The sequence below is a fragment of the Triturus cristatus genome, chromosome 9 (assembly GCF_964204655.1).
Source record: "Triturus cristatus chromosome 9, aTriCri1.1, whole genome shotgun sequence".
In the NCBI taxonomy this organism is placed as follows: Eukaryota; Metazoa; Chordata; class Amphibia; order Caudata; family Salamandridae; genus Triturus; species Triturus cristatus.
In genome coordinates, this window is record NC_140592.1 from 794,768,987 (window position 1) to 794,784,293 (window position 15,307).

Genomic DNA, 15,307 nt, shown 5'->3' on the forward strand with positions numbered 1-15,307 from the left:
TCGTGAAATAGTACAGCACTCTAGGCAGCATTACCATCTTAGCAATGGCTAGACGCCCCATAACTGATAACGGTAGTGTGGTCCAGAACGCTATCTGAGAGCGCAGCACGGTTATTGCCCTCTGTACATTGCCATCTACTATGTCTTGCTGTGTTCTATATATGTGCACACCCAGATATTTAAACATAACTGGAGCCACCTGTATCTCACTATCTCCGAAGCCTATCCTACCCGGAGCATCCAGATGGTGGAAGAAGTACGCCACTGATTTGTCAAAGTTTATGTGGAGACCAGACACCCATCCGACCTCCTTAAAAGTCGCTGCCGGAGCAGGAAGTCCATTGTGTAAATCTCAGGAATACAATATGATGTCATTAGTGTATAGCAATGCAGCGTGTGTCACTGGGCCTGCTGGTATGCCCAATTGTGGGCTGACATGCGCAGTTTGTGTGCTAGTGGTTCGAATGCTAGTATAAAGAGCATGGGGGACAGGGGGCATCCTTGTCTCGTACCCCTGTGTCCCCGATATGCCTGGGAAATATTGCCTCCAGTCCTTACGCGAGCCATCGAGGTGGGGTACAACAATCTAACCCAGTTGCTGTATTTAGCAGGTATCCCTTAAAAGCCCAGGGTGTCCAGCATGTAATTCCAGCTCAGCGTATCGAACGCCTGTCGCATATCTAATGAGAGGCAGCCCGCCCCTGGGAAACGCTCCAAGGGGGCCCACATTATTTGATATAGCCGCCTCACGTTTTGCACCGTACTCCTGCATGGTACAAATCTGCATTGGTCTACATGTATTAGCTTATTAAGATAGGGCAGTAAGCGTGTCGCTAAAATCTTACTTCAAATTTTATACTTGGTATTGAGGAGTGACAGTGGACGATACGCTGATATGTCATACATGTCTCGCCCGAGCTTGGCCAGTGACACCACTAGTGCCTGGTTTGTGGTCGGGGGAGAGCCCCTTCCTTAGCAGATGCCGTATAGAGTACCTGCAAGTGAGGGGACAGTTCCTTGGGTCAGGTTAAATGAAACTCTACCGATAGGCCGTCCATCCCCGGGGTCTCATGTCGCGGCAGGGCCCGGATTGCAGACACAATCACCCCCGTTGCGATGGGTGACCTTAGTTCGTCTTGGTCTGCAGCAGATAGCTTCGGCAGTCCCACTTCGTGTAGAAACTCCAGAATTTCTGGCCCCTGCGAGCCCCGAGGGGCGCTGTACAAACAGCTATAAATATTTGCGGAATGACACATTTATTGCTAATTGAATATCAGCCACAGCACCCGACGGGGAACATGTTTGTATTATTGGGGTCACTTGGGGCTAGTCCCTAATAATATGTGCTAGTAAGGTACCTACTTTGTCAGCCTCCACATGAGCTCTCTGGACATATGCTTTATAATCAATTACTCGCAGCCGGTCCAGCAGATCAGCATGCTCAACTTGCATCTTCTGCAGACTATGCCCCTAGGTCGGAGATTCTGCAGCTGATGTTTCCAGAGGACCCAATTGATCCTCAACTTCTGTCAATTTACGTACTATCTCCTGTCTTGCTCCCACCACTACTCCTATGGAGGCCCCCCTCACCACCACCTTGAACTCTTCCCGTTCTATTAGTGAGGAGGAGATAATGGTGGTACTTAATATCCCTTTGTCACCATCATAGCATGACAATTTCTACCCCTGATATAATGCTGGTCCTTCCATAATGGTGGTAATTTTTGTCTTGTCAGTGGCATGATGATACTTACCCTTGGAATAATGCTCGCCTTAGCATAACATTGGAAATTGAGGTCCTATTTTGGGCATCAATGGTAAGATGAGTAATTGCCACCCTTGCTATATTGTTCTAAAACTCAATATATTTATTTTGTACCATAAAAAGACTTTACTTCATATGGGGAGAGGAGTTGGCCTAAAGGTAAGGGCGGTCTACCTCGAATCTGGGGCACCGGGTTCGAGTCTCGGCAAAGACGCTGAACATCCTGTGATTCTGGGCAAATCCCTTAATCTCCCTGTGCCTAACAAAAATGAATGTGTTTTTTTTTTTTTATGAATGCGTCCCCATGTAACGCAACTGGTGCTATGTAATGCGCTCTGATACCCGATACCTTCGAGTCAAGTTCGCGCTATATAAAATTCCATAAAATAAAAAATAAATAAATAACAATATGTTCTGTGTGCCTGCTTCTTTTAGCCTAGTTAATCCTGGATGTTGGACAGTCTAGCCGAGGCAGCTAAAAAATAGGTTTGTGCTCATCAAAGGGCACACCCCCTTCTGCTTGGCCATCACATCATTTTCTCTAGCGAGCTAGTTGTGATCCTAGAAAAAATTTGTAGTAAAGTTATTTAAGTTGAGAATTTCACAAACAACATGAAGAATACGGGGGTCAGTGCGCCCAAGTGGTTCCACAAGCATGGGGGAGCAAAGAGCTGTGTATTGGAGATGTAGTCTTTAAATGTAGCGCTTTTTTGTAGGGGTGGTGAGTTGTGGTTTAGTACGAGTGCCACTGGGCCCTAATCAGTAGCGGCTGGCATCCATGGGGCGTGGGTGGGTGGCTGGCAGAAAGACGACGAAAAAAAGAAGAATAAAAAAGAACTTGCCTGCAGCCTGTCACATTGCCGTTTTGTGTTCCTCTCGTGGCTCCACTGCAGCCAGAGGCTCCCAGGCTCCCAGACTCCCCTGCGGCCAATCCTGAATGAGAGCAGCTTCAGGATTGGCCTGAGCGCCGATAATTTGCGCTCCCAGGGAGAGCTGTGCATTGCTGTCTCTAGCCCAGCAACGCAGCTGTGTTGGGAGAACTTCAGTGTGCATGACTCTTTTGCCAGCCTGAGACGGCCGGCCAAACCGTCATGCGCACTGATAACAGTGCAGACCACTCCCCCTGGGTGCCTGCAATCCTCCTGGCCCCGCCCTCAAGATTCCGGGAAACATAATAAAACGATAATAAACCCTGTTTTATTCTCGTTTTTTCTTTTCTTTTTTACTTTGCTGGCAGGGGGTGGCGCTCCTCCGCCATAGCGCGAAAGGGAAAGGGCACTGGGCCTCCTGACCGTCGGTTGGGTAGTAAAATACAGTCATAATTAGGGGTGCAATACACGCCAACGCCAGGCCGCTGCTGCACTCTTGGCAGGTACGCCCCTGGTGGGGTAGGAGGAAGCCACGTACACCTTCCAGGACAGAACAATTCATTCATCCCAACAGGCGCACTCGTTGAGAAACAAGGCCTAATTTCCGCATTTCTAGAAAGAAAATATTATATATTGTGTTAAGGTTGTTTAATTAAATAAATACACTTTATACTGGATGTATTAAAACAAAGCTATTGAGATGCAATTGGTCATGGTTATATTGTCGGCCACACCAGATAGGTGATGCCGATGTGAGTGATTAGGGAGCATCGGCCACTGTTGTTTTATCCCACAGAACAGTTCGTTTTTTTTCCATGGCAATAATGGTAGAGTACATTTATGAAGCTGTTCCCTTATTTCGATGATGCTACTATAGCACCACCTAGTGTTCACATTTGAGTAAGTTAGATCCCCTTTTGTCTTTCAGACCATAGAAATTATTTAAAACGTGATGCTGTGCTTTACTACAGCGTTCGACTGCAGGACATAACTTTAACTACTTTATTTCAGAGTTGACATTTGGCCATTTTCTGAGGTAGATCATTGATTTCAAATGCTTTGTTGAAACCCGCCCTACCTGTATCGTCAGTTGATGGGATTTGATCGGCTGTACCAACAGCGCATTAGCTAATCTAAGGTGACAAATACAATGTATAAGAGTTAAATATTATAAACGAGATTTTCGGGCTATCCTTCAAAGGAATGTAGATCAACACTGACATTCAGCAGAGCTCTGTATTTTTCAAAAGTATCTATAGGTAATGTAAATACATTCAATTATTTAAGATTTAATAGAATGGAGCTGGCGTGCATCTTTAAACGAGCGTTCTAAAATGACATTCGGTGTTGCCTTTTTCTCATGATATCATCGGTGTTCAAGTAAAAACTGTGAACTCTTTAGCCATTCTTTAGAAGGGCCATTGACGTCGGTTCATAAAAATACCAGGGGTAGCAGAAGTGATATCACCTGACCGTTGAAACCCATGACATCACAGGAAGTTAGACCACTTAAGGCTCTGACACAACAGGAAGTGACATCACCACACCTTTGACCTTGTATTTCACAAACCACTGAGAAATCACCGCTCTGGTCACACCAGTAGAACACAAAAACACGTACCACGTAAGCCACACTGGAATCAACGACTCTTCCAAGTGAATACTCCTCACTATGTGCGGGCTGCCTTCCGTTAATGTGCTTTGGCACCTCAACAAGTATACGATGTGTTTTTATAAATGCAATTGCAATAAACTCTTGCTTAAGGATATTCAGATGCTGATTTGAGCCCTCAATGAAAGGCTAGAAACGTAATCAAATATTCAGAGGCGGATTGAAAACTGAGTATCAGAATTGTCAAGACATCTTGACATCAAGGCATGGCCGAGTCCCGGTGGAGCTGCTCCGACAGCTATAGGGGAGACTGGCCCTGGCACACTGCTTTGGCCATCACCTACCCAGCCGGACTTCGGACATTTGTCTCGCCTTTTTCTCCGCCGATGTCTCCTTCTAATGGACTCCCAGCTCCCCTTGTTCTTTTTGAATCTTGAAACTCATCCGGCAGAGCCCGAACCGCATGGCCGATTCCCGGTGGAGCTGCACCGACAGCTATAGGGGAGACTGGCCCTGGCACACCGGTTTGGCCATCAACTACCCAGCCGGACTTCGGACATATGTCTCGCCTTTCTCTCCGCCACTGTCTCCTTCCAATGGACTCCCAGCTCCCCTGCCAATAACTCATGTATTGAATTTGTAATTTTTCTGTAATTAATGTGAATTTCTCTGTAACTGGTAACACGCTGTTTATTTATGTAAAGCGATCTGATACTCCGGGTCTAGCTAGTGCTACATAAAACTCTCTAAATTAAAATAAATAAAATAAATAAAATAAAATCTGGATGTAGGAATTGGTAGATGTCAGAGTGGTTATCTGACTGTGGCTCAGGTCTGTTATTGCCCCTTGGAGGGAAGCCACTGGGCACAAGAAGCACTGTTGTGCTTCTGGCTGCAGAGAAGCAGGAGTGCATGGAAGCTGAATGGCAGCAGAGGCCTGCTTACAGTTATTGGAGGGCTCAAGAAAGTCTCCCATTGTTTTCTATGACCTCTTCTTCTTTCCATTTTGCTTTTTAAGAAAAACTTGCTAGCTTAGCAGTTCATGAAGATGGCATTGTTTTAAAAAATGATCAAGTGACGTTGCGAAATTCCCATTTTTAGATCGAGCCTGGACAGAGCATGCACTGCTCTGCGAGGCATGATGTATACGAGTATGGAGATGAAGCTCCACCCACTCTCCGCCAATATTTTTCATTGGCTTTAGAGATTGTCCTTTGTAAATGCTGGCTTCAGATTTGTTAAAAGGCGTGTTAGTCCCTCCGTAGTACCGCCTTGTCTTCATTAGTGAACTCCTATGACGACTGGCACTTTTACTTTTGTTGTTACACGACATGTCTTATTTAGTTTGTAAGCACTATTTTCTTTAATGAGTTTCTCCTACTGCAGGCATGACATGCTTTCCTGCATCATTCAGTGTGCCATGCGCGCTTTCTCTGTCCAAGCAGCCCGGGACAATGGCGGACATTTCTTTAAAATGAAATAGGTCTCGCATTCACAAGAGTTTCAGCTATTGGCATTGTAAATGACAATGCCTTTTATTTATGTGTTAAGTATCAAAACAGATAAATAAAAGGCATTGGGCCCAATGTACAACCCTGTTTTGCATCCGCAAACAGGAGATCTTCCTGTATGCGGCCGCAAAAAAGGGTAATAGCATGTACAAATGCTATTTTGCGAGTCACTGACTCGCAAAATAGCATTTGCGACTCTCGCTATTAGGAAGGGGCGTCCCTTCCTAATAGCGAGTCAACATGCAATGTACTAATGTTTTGCGGCCGAATTTGCGGCCGCAAAACACTCGTAGTTTACCACCTATCTCAAGTAAGTAGTAAACCACTCGCAAAGGGGAAGGGGCCCCAGGGGACCCCTTCCCCTTTGTGAATATGTGGGAAATTATTTTTTAAGTGCAGGCAGTGGTCCCAGGGCCTGCCCTTAAACATCATTAAACTGAAAAACTTCATTTTTATTTTTAAATGAATCCAGTTTTCCTTTAAGGAAAATGGGCTGCATTAAAAAAAAACTGCTTTATTAAAAAAGCAGTTACAGACATGGTGGTCTGCTGACCCCAGCAGGCCACCATCCCTGTGAATGCTAGCCATTCCTAAAGGGCTCGCAAATTGTGCCTGCCTCATTAATATTAATGAGGCATGCAATTTGCAACCCTATTAGGAATTGCAAACAGTGTCTGAGACACTGTTGTGCATTCCAATTAGCGAGCCGCAAATTGCAAGTTGCAAATGCGACGCAATTTGCGACTAGCTAAGTGGCAGGTCGTACATCTGGCCCGTTGTCATTTACAATGCCAAAGCTTAAACTCACGCAAATGTGAGACCTATTGCATTATAAATGCTTGTTACACATTCTCACGCTGCTATTGATGAAAAGTGTTACTAAAAGTGTCTTATAAGCAGCACCATGAGAATTGTGTCATTCTAAGGCTGCTGCATTTTTCACATGATTGAATATGTAAAGTACTTATCATATAATCTACCATCTGCTGATAATTTGGTGATTTTAACAAATAATTGTTGCTAGATCAAATGGATCACAAGTTAATAAAAGCATGCCACGCATAGTGACACACATTGACAGTTTTTTTTGCAAACTTGTTAATTTGTACTCTTTAATTTGCAGTTTGCTGTATCCAGTCAGTGACAATACTGGCATATAATAAAATGTCAAACTGGATTAGTTATACTACCCTAGAAGGTGCACACATGATGATGTATCATTTGCCTTTACTTAATTAAGCCAACCATGGGCCGCATTACATATGCAGCACATTTTCCTTCATTGTGCCGGGTGCACCTTTCAAAAGGTACGCCCGGTGCAAAAAAGGAAAATGCACCCCATTATGGTGAATGAGCTGCCATTAGGGCAGCCGCAAACTCGCACATTCACGTGAAATACAGAGCGGCTGCTTTAACCCCTTCGGTGCTCATGACGGAATGGTTCCGTCATGACCCACGGTTGAGCTGTGCTCATGACGGAACCATTCCGTCATGACCACGCCCGCGCAAGATTCCGCCAGCACAGCGGCGGAATCTGCGCAGCATCGAAGGGGTTAAAGCCACTCTGTGTTTCACTGTGCAGGTTTGAAATCGTCTGCACTTTTAAAGGGAAATAGAGATCCTCTTGCAGGTGGGTGCAGTCAGTGACTGCACCCGCCTGCAAGCGGATGTCTGGGGGGTCCATAGTACCCCTTTTCCCCCCTGCAGAGGACTGCTCTCAGGAGGCGCATTGTCAGTGCACCTCCAGAAGGCTTCTTTGACTCTGCGCCCAAGGCCGGTAATTCAGTGCGGGCACAGAGGCAAAGGGATTCCCTCATTTGCATGGGGCATACCCCCATGCAAATGAGGGAATGCCTCCTTGAAGATTGCACTGGCGCTTTATGCGTGCCAGCACTATTGGTATTATATAAGGGGCCGCACAGGAGTGTGCAGCCCCTCCTGTAATAACAAAGTGCCCGAGGCGCGCAAAGCAGGAGCAAAGGCCCGTTGCGCCCCCGGGGCTCTTTATGCAATGCAGCCCAATATTGCATATTTTGGTCTACAATTTCCCAATAATGTCGATGAGACGGCATGAAAGGCATTATATTAGCAAACTGAAAATATGAAAATGTTACAAATAAGCAAAGGGAATACTTGGCACCTCTCCCCTACCTGTATTATTTTGCTCTGGGTGCTGCACGAAATTCTGCCAATATTTCTTTTTTCTGTGCGACCAATGGTGGCCCATGGAAGCAATGTGAGTTGACTGTTCTATTGTAAAGCTCCTTTCTTTTGCTCTTCTACTGGTCTTTTGACAAGGCTCCTGCATATTTAAAATACTGCAGCTATGCTGGCTTTGGGTTTGCTTCGGCTGTTCTGGCCCATATTTACAAGGCCACGCAAAGCCAGCCTATGTGGCTTTTCATGGCCTTGTAAATACGTCCCCTTTTCATGCAACACTTTGCATGAAAGGGGCGTGCCATGGGTGTTGTTGTGGGTGTTCCCATGCAACACACATGGGTTCTTACGTATTCCCAGATTTACAACATTTCATAAACTTAGGAATGCGTCAAAATCCTAACAGGGTGGTTTTGCGTTGCCTTGTAAATGTTGGCCAGCACATTTTGATGCGCCGCCGGTGCATCAAAAAAAGTGAAGCACCGGCAGCGCAGAGTGCTTGTAAATAAGCCTGCCAATGTTTATTGGAGCCTGAAGCTTGCAAGACCTTGAAGGGAATGTTGCTAGGTGACACATTGTTGATCAAGTTTCAACTGTTCCCGGTCACCAGCTAGCAGTAGCCTGGAACCTTTGCATTTTTAATTTGTTTTCTGCTACCAAGATGTCCATCACCTCTGATTCGTGCTGACTTTGCAGCCTCTGAAGCCAGGGTGACCCCAATAACAGTGTCAGGGGTCACAAGGGGCAAGCCAGGGGTCCTAGTTCTATCCCTTGGCGATTCTTAAATAACATTCCTTAAAAGGGCCCTTCCTGGGATAAGTCCTGCAAATTCACAAAGAAAATTGAGTTATGCACATGCATCTAACATCTGGGTCAATTTTACTTTTGCGGTGTCTGTGACTAGTGCAGATTCAAGCACGTCCCTCCTTCACAAAGGGTTGCCCTGTAATCTATTCCTGGCACGTCCCTATGCTTCCTACAGTGGTCTTGATCTAATGCAAGGGGTGGTGGAGAAGGAGGCAACTATATTGCATGCAATATATCTCTTGATGAAAAACATCTAATCCATTATATAGCAACAATGGTAAATCTATACTTGCCTTGACGATGTAGTGGTAGGTGATGTGGTCAGTCCAGTATGTTTGTAAACCAACACTGTTGCTCTCAACATATTGACAAAAAACACAGACAGAGGACAGAAATATCCCATATATACATTGTAGAGACAGTAGTTCATCACTCACAGGATCCATTATGGGGGAATGCAGATTTACATTCCAACCCCTAGCACAGGAGTTGAAATGTACGTTTCTGCACTGAAATGTATAGGTCCTTTATGGCCCATCTATTTCAATGTTGCTCTCTTGTTAAACTTGAGTTTGGTAGTGGGAGCCTGATTTAACATCAGTGGGCCCTTATCATAATGCCCAAGTGGCACATGTGAGCCATTTGTTATCAGAGAAGGGGGCACATGTCCACTTATTTTGTGATACCTGCAGGGAGGAACCGAAAATGTGAACATAGCATCCATGCTTGTTACCTGGTCTTTAAATTGCCTGCATACCCTCATCGTGAATTGGAACATATGGGTTCATAAACTGTTCACACACATTTCCTGGGCAAAGTTTGCTCCCAGAAATATGCAATGCTAGCTTTTTGAATTAGGGCTTTTGTAAAGGAAAAAGCAAAGACAAAATCTAATGGGGTTTGGTGATGGGACACCCACACATTTTATCAAACATATGTGTTTATTACATTACATGAAGAAACTGAAATTGTGTGACTATATCGAGATTTCCCTCATAAAAGTACATTTTTTGAAAGTACATTGGCCAAAAAATATTCGTTTTCATAGACATATGGGAAGGATCAGAGAAAGTGTTAGTCGCCATCTTGAGTTTCATTTAACCGTTCATAGCTAGTCATACATCTTTAAAATTTCAAGGCCATTTGTAAAGCCTATAGCATTTTGTGTGTTCAATCACCATTCTCCCACTAAATGTTATTTCTCTTGCTTTGTTTTCACAGCTGATACATTCTGATTAACAACGTCGAAAGTAGCCTATTTTAAGAGAAAATATGCAGAAGAGGAAGATGTACACAAAGAATATGAAAGATACTTTCCCAAAGTGAGCTTCCTTTTCAATTTTACATTAGGTGATATCAATATTCTTGATTCTTGTTTTTCAGTAGTTACACCTTTACCATTTGAATATTTCAGCACCTGATATTACCCGAAGATCGGACTTGCATTCTGAAACTCTCTCTGGAGAAGCTTAGGTTCCTTGAAGACCCAGAAACCTATCTGAGGAGGTCTGTTTTGATTAACAACTTGCTAAGGAAGATACATCTCGAGGCTGAGAAGGAGAGCTATGAATACTTTAAAGACGAGACTTGTTGTAGGACTGCATATGCTGATACTAGAAAACGGCTGAAGTTGATGGTCCAAGATTGCTGTTCTCAGTCTATTTATTATGAGGAGCTGCATTCCTATCACATTGTGCCTTATCCTACAGAGAATGTAATATATGGGATAGGGTACACAAGAAGTCACTTGGAGCAGAATTCTCAGGTGTTGATTTAGAGAGTAAACCAGAGTGTATTTTAGATTCCATGATACTTGTTTCTAATAAATGAGCTGTTGCTTAGCATGTGAAAATTAGGAACTAACTCAGGAGATCAAAGAAAGGATGAAGTATAAAGTGGGTGATAGGTATGAGGCTTATCTCTTTGATGAGAATTACTAAGAAATTGTTTGCTCAGAATATACATACATAGCTACTTCTTTAGAGTGGTATAAGCATAAAAGTAGACAAGTGTCAAATTGTTTATCAGAACCGAGTAGATAATGAAGTGCACAACAGTTAGACTGTTTAATGCTCATAGGAAGGACTAGCCAAAGCAGGGTTGTTGTTATATCAGGACACTTTACTAAGTTTCTCGATTTGTCACTGAAAGTCCTTGTGGTTCTTTCTGGTTTACTAGCATCTGCAGTGTAATTTTGTTTGTGTTGGCCTTACAGTTTACATGGCACAAAATATTTGATTTAAAATCTTCTGAAATATACTTTTAATCAAGGTAGACCAACCAATTTATGTTCATACAAATGTAGTAAAAGGTAATAAAAAATAACATGTGGCATACTGTTTTACATCAAAGTGAATGATGACTAAATGCTAAACATTTTTGCATTAGATATAAATTAAACAGTTAGGACTACAGCCACTGCTTCATTATTTTTGTGCACTTTTCAAAGTATAGATTAAAATTATCATGAAACACATTCAAGTATGCCCTTAAAAATATTTGCAAACATTATTCCAAAACACAGAATATGTAAGCCTCTATGTATTCTCCTTTAATGAAGAAATTGATAATTTGCTAGATGCACGCTACATAAGAGTTTATTTGTTTACAGATGTTTCTTTCATGCAGAGTTTCCCAAAATAAAATGTAATGCCTCACTATTGGCTACCTTTAATTTAATGCAACATATTCACATTTAGAGACAACCAAAGAGTGATGTCAGGTGAGGATGACTTCAAAGCCAGTATATTATATAGATGCTACTTTATCAGTATTCTAAACATATAGCCATATAAATGTAAATAGAAATGACCAGTTGACCTTAAAGTAGACCTTGGAATATAGCAAAGTGTATTTTGAGTCTTGGGATGATGGCCTTTAATTGCCAAAATATATATTTCTGTCAAGGGATCTTGATTAATATTCAAAAACACGGCAAAACCTCCCCCCCCCCCATGTGTGAGTTCCTAGAACACTCTCAAAGTAAAGGAAAACAAAATCTTTATTTTTTAAAGAAAACATATAGGAAAAATAGTAAAAACACATTATAAAATGAACATGTGTCTAAACCACATATAACAGTCTTGCTACCCAAACAAAACAGTTCAATATTGCCTTTTCAAAGTCAAAAATGAAAGGATAATGATCTTATAGATTTGCAGTCAATCATTAAAAAAAGCATCAGTCGCCCCAATCACAATATGCAACAGAAATAGAGTTAGACCATCAGTTCTGTTTTTTCTGGCTCAGTGACATAGATCCAAGAAGTTAAAGCTCTGATCTTTTCCATTCCTTTTCCAAAGAAGTTTGAATGGAAGATTTTTTCCCAAAATTTCCAATGTAAGGTAGAGTCACTTGAAACTTTGATATATAGATGCCCACTGATTTGTTTCTCATTGTGTTCATTTTCAATCTGTGGTATTTGTTTTTTTCTTTATGCAGAATATGGGGAAAATATCGAGTTGTTGCTAAGCTGGGGGGTGTGTCAGAGCTCTGTGCTAGGTTGGTGATTAGTGAAGTCATTGGAACCTAGAGGGGTGAAGCGCTTACCAATGCCGTGCTGACCCCTCCCTCTTGAAACCCTCCAAAGCCCATCAAATATTTCTAACAATTTTAAAGTCTAACATACATATTGAATCTCAAATATCATTTACAAAAACATTGGCCCATTGAATGTAGACTTTTATTAATAACTCCAATGGAGTAATATTTTTGTAAACAATGTTTAGGGCACAATATTGATAGACTATTTTGAGAACCATGTTCTAGCACCACACCCATTTTTATCTGCATTAACGTTTGATGTAGGCTCTCAAGGTTCGGAGAAGCCCACAGACATTTCCTTTGTAAGATCCTTTGGGGTGTCAGGTATTTGTCGTAATTGCCTATGATTTAATACTTGTACACAGATACAAACATAAGCTCCTCTGTAATTAATTCAAAGCCAATTTACCATATTTGATCCTCTTTTCCATTGCAGCATTTCAGGACAAGTTCTTTCTTTCTGAAGCAAGATAATTTATCTCAATTCTTAGCAGAAATGTTTGTAAATAAACGTTTTCTACTGCAATGTAAGCAACACAAAAATTCTTATTTTTGTAATTTGCCCAGCTATAAAAGGGCTGTTCAGCATATAGTTGCACAAGGAAAGCAAAAGACTGACAAATGTGAGGAACAATGGAGATAACCGACATACATTTAAGACTAACAGCAAGGTGGGACAGTTTGTCAACTTTTGCAGTGCAATTATGACCTCTGATATGTGGGCAATTACTAATGCAACCTTTGCTAGATTTCAACTGTATTGACAGGTTTGTATTTTACAATAAGTGTTCTTTCACACAATGGATTAAAAAGGCATAAAACAATGAAAAGTAGAATTTTTTTGGGGGAAAATCGTGTTAGTGTCAGCCAATTTAGATTCAACCAGTTGTTTCATCTTCTACAACAAATCACATTGCAGTGATCATTTTTAACAAACTGCAATTGTTGCAATTATGAGTCCTCAACTTTGAACCCTAGGTTGCACATATAATGACTGAAAAACCAAAATTATTTTATGGTTTTGCTGTATCATTCTTCTTCACCACTTATTGCAGTTGATTTATTGACCCCTTTGCAAGTGAAAGGCCGGTCACATAAAAGATCTAATCATAAAGACTTGATGATGTGTCTATATTCATTTATTAGACAGTGTATAGCATAGAGCACTGACCAACTCATAAAGCAAAGATTCATGGTCATTATTTTTCTCCAATTAATGTTGACTCCCTAGCTCTGTTGAACTATGACATGCATCTACGTTATTAGAACATTTTGCCAACACAACTACTTTACCTCTAATTTAAAAGATCCCTTGAGTGTATAAGTGAAAACAGTTCCATTTACCTAGTTATGTGTATTTAACAATCACCACAGCAGGTATTCTAGAATTCCATTTCTTTGATAATGTGTGCTTGTAGTTCAAGTAGGGCTGAACATAACTCATGTAAATTATTTGTAATAACGCATGATGCATCTCGCACTGAAAAAAAGTACCCAAATGGTCTGTTCGGGTAAAAAAAATTAGCTCAAAGTTTAATTTTGAGTTGATTTCCAGTTTTTCACACTCAACACACTGCCGCTTGCATTCTGATTTGTAATTTTGCACTTGAAAAATACCTAAATAGTTAGTTCTGGTTAATATTGACCTGAAATATTTGTTCACTGCCCATGTTAAAGAAACTGCCATTTGTGTTCAAATCACTGCCATTCACGTTCAGATTTGTAGTTTTGATAAAAAATTACCCGACCAGGCCATTTGGGTAAAAAAACCTACCTGAAATGGCGCTCGTGTAAAAAACAAAGTTACCAGAACAGTACATCTTGTGTTAAGATTTCTCCCTGAAACTAGGGAATGAAGAGTAATTGCATAATTTTGATAATTTCACATAATTTTGTTACGAGAATTTACCAAAATTATGCCAATTACTCCAGCGTATTTAGAATTAAGCACAGGCCTAGTTTTAAGATATATTGTGATGTAACCATAAATCCTAAAATGCAGGAAGACATCATCTAACAAAGCAGCATTCCTGAATGCTTATTGGTGTTGCTTGTTGAATGTAAGACTGGGTGAAGGTAACTGTTTTTTTCCCCCAAACTTAAAAGCCCCTTTAAGGTTCAGAAATATTTCTGCACGTAAGCATAGCACCTTTGTTGAGTATTTCAACACATTAATTGTGAATATTTTTTGGTAATAACTTGTCATAGTGAGAGAATGAAACAATTATGTAGGTTGCAACAGAATTATAGTGGAAGGATATACCTTCAGCACTATGTTTTTACATGTTTACAAATGATTTCAACAATAGATATACATGACTGTGTCCATATTTAAATGAAAACCTGTCTCCACATTTTAGAACAAGCATTATGTTTCCTTGATTGATTCTAATCAGCGCTCGCTGAAAATGCACCTAAATGTGGCAGGGATGTTGTATGTGTGTAATCAACATTGTTGACATATTTTTTTACATAGAGTACTTTAATTACCCAGGCTTCTTTTTTAAATTACTTTGGACTGCCTTCTGTAAATTATTGTAAATATAATGCAGTGGAGCCTTGCCAGAATTGCCTAACAGCTACAAGATTGTATTTTTGTATGTTAATGTAGCGTGATGTCCTAGAATGTATGCCTATAAAGCATCTCCAACTATTGTTCTGCATATTTGTAGGTACCTGAAATGAAAATATTTTACTTGAGACCGCTGATGGAGAGATCAAAATTCTCAGTGATGTTTGTTTAGTTTAGTAGATGCTATTGTGCCTTCTAATAGTCGGCCAGTGTGTACCGTCAGTGGAACTGATTAAAATAAAATACACAGTAAATGGAAATTATCACAAACTAAGCATTTTATTGATTGATACATGTTGGAGCACATATGATAAAGGATGCAGGGTTTAGGGATAGCCACACACTTGAGTTATCCCGCCATTATTTCTGACTTGCGTTGTCTTAAAATGGTTTCAGAATGTACAGGACAACCTCCTGTTGGCTAATGGGGTTTTGTGTTAATTTATCAATTTTATAGGGGTGTGGCATGCC

At 41.2% G+C, this 15,307-nt stretch overlaps 1 long non-coding RNA gene across 1 annotated transcript in view; it reads left to right on the top strand.

Annotated features, from left to right (window-relative positions):
• LOC146798860 (uncharacterized) overlaps positions 1–15,096 on the top strand; it is a 99,852-nt gene extending 84,756 nt beyond the window's left edge. The window contains exons 3-4 of the long non-coding RNA XR_014968780.1: positions 9,943–10,043; positions 10,136–15,096. This is a non-coding gene — a long non-coding RNA (uncharacterized LOC146798860). The remainder of the gene's footprint in view (positions 1–9,942; positions 10,044–10,135) is intronic.
• Positions 15,097–15,307: the final 211 nt, after the last annotated feature.